The sequence below is a fragment of the Phalacrocorax aristotelis genome, chromosome 8 (genome assembly GCF_949628215.1).
Source record: "Phalacrocorax aristotelis chromosome 8, bGulAri2.1, whole genome shotgun sequence".
Lineage (NCBI taxonomy): Eukaryota > Metazoa > Chordata > Aves > Suliformes > Phalacrocoracidae > Phalacrocorax > Phalacrocorax aristotelis.
In genome coordinates, this window is record NC_134283.1 from 44,446,883 (window position 1) to 44,449,247 (window position 2,365).

Sequence of the window (2,365 nt, forward strand, 5' to 3'; positions counted from 1 at the left end):
GGGTGATGTGACCACACATGAGCAGAAGGCGTGCTGCTCCACGGCCGCTGGGCAGCTTACAGCATCACAGCAGCCTGTGGGTGCCATTTCCTCCCCCGGCACCTGCCTGACTGGTTTAGGCCGTGTTAGAAAATGTGTTTGCACAAGAACAAAATATTTGCACGAGGTGGTTTCTCAGCTAATCAAAGATTCACGCCTTCCCCCCCCCCCCCCCCCCCCCCCGCGCCCCATGACGGAAGTGCTCCTTTTCTCTGCAGGCTCTTCATCTGATTTCCCTTTACAAGAGCCTCTCTGACCTCGTTTCCCACACGCTGCTCTCCATCTAATAGCTGAAAGCGTGTTTTAGAAGACTGCAGTGAAATGCACGGACTGCTTTCAGAGGGGGTCATTTGGGAGAACTGGGACTGGTCCTTCCTCTACAGTGAATTTGCTCCACGACTGCCAGAGCCATTTACCAGCTGCTAATTCCATGTGGTTTTCATGATCTTCGTGCCTGGGTTGAAGCATCCCTGATGTTGGGTTTGCGATCTGGGGAGCACCCGGCAGAGGCTGGCAGGAGAGTGGCATCGCTCTGGGCTAAAATGGTCTTATGCAGTAGTCAGTGGTGCTGTGGCAGAGGTGGCCAGAACACAAGGTATTTCTGTAACTACTACTAATTTATGCAGATTCACAATATAAGAGAAAATCTCACGGTGTTTTCATGTTGAACACATGAAATCTATAATGCATTAAGGATTTATCTGCAAACCAGATACCCCTGAGCATGTCATACATGTCTACCACTTACTTTTGATACACTAAATTAGCAGCCTAACCACAGTTATTTACGAGTACTGCAAATTAGTCCTCTGTAACCAATTACTGTTGACTGGATAATTATCAAGAATATATTAGCAGTAATGCTTAAGACAATACACTCCCGATTCCTTATTTCCTCATGGGAACAGGCATGCCTTGCCTGTCTTTACTGTGGTTCTTGCACAGCCCCAAGGCAGGGCAGGGGAGGCCGACGGCTGCCTCCTGCTGCCTCCTGCGAGCCCCTGATCTGCCCGAACCAGCCCCCGCCCCGGCTCCCACTCCTCTCTTATCACTGGGGACAGCTTTGGCTGTGTGGTGGCCCAGGCCTGGCATCGAGATGCCGCCTCCGGCCTCTCTCCAAGCAGGAGGTATCGAAATCATCCCCATTTACTGCATGACATCGGCTCTCCATCCCTTATCCTGAGTAGCAGCAGATCTCTGCCTGGCCCGGATAAATGCTGCCATCTGCTTCTCCTCCCCAGGCACTGCCGCAGCGATCGCTCCCCAGCCTGTGCCTCCACCTCCCCATACACCCACGTAACCCCCCTCGATCATCTCTGCCGGAGAGGTGCTTCCCCCGGCCTGCCCTCGCCCACCGCCAGCAGCGGCATCCTCAGCTCCGCACGCTGGGCACGCTGCTGCGCACCTCCAGGGAGCTGGAGCGTTCAAGCTGGGCCTTTTTGAAACACCACCGTTTTTCCAAGGGCTCCTGGAGTTATTTTAGAAGATGACAGCGTTGCTCAGGTTTCTGAAATGGCTTTACCAGCTACGTACGCATCGCACTGCAGGCAAAGCCAAGAGTCACATGCAAAGCAATAATAGTTAACAGATAGGAAACCGGAATATAAAAAGCTCCTCTCCCGAGGCCAGAGCTGCCTTGGGCTCCTTCAGAGCAGACACTGCTGACCTTGTCTGCTGCGCAGAGTAAACACCGCTGGGAAAAAATACTGCGCTGCAGATAAATGACAGATTTGCAGGGGCTGTGAGCGCATTTGATTTCTGAAGCCGTGTCTGATGCTTATTTTTCACCCGTGCCAGCGTGTGGATGGGCTCACACCACTGCTGCCTCCGGCTCTGCCTGCATTTCGTGGGGTGCTGCTGCTGCCGGGGAGCTGCGGAGGGGGAACCCCGCTGCCGCTGCCCCCCGGCTGTGCTCCCACCGGCCACGGCAGCCCCCCCAGCTCACGGGCTGATCGATAACTCTTCCAGTTTCCGATCTGTTAGCTATTTTCACGGCTCGGCTTTGCCCAGCTCTTGCAGGACGCGTTGTGCAATGATATGTGTCCCTGGTGCAGCGGCATTAGAGGGGGGGAAATTGGTTTGGGTTCCTGAAGGGGCTGGATTCGGGGCTGCGGGGGGTGGGGCGGGGCTCGGTGCAAAAAAAAAAAAGGGGGGCGGAAATGGGGGAAATCCCGGAGCCGGCCGCGGGGCACAGGTGGGTGCGGGGCTGTGCGTGTCCCCCCTCCCCGGAGGATGCTGCAGGGAAGGCACCGCCGGCCCCCCCGCCCCCCCCCCCCCCACCCCGGGCCGGGCCGCGGGGACGCGCCGCCTCCGCGGGGGGGGCCGG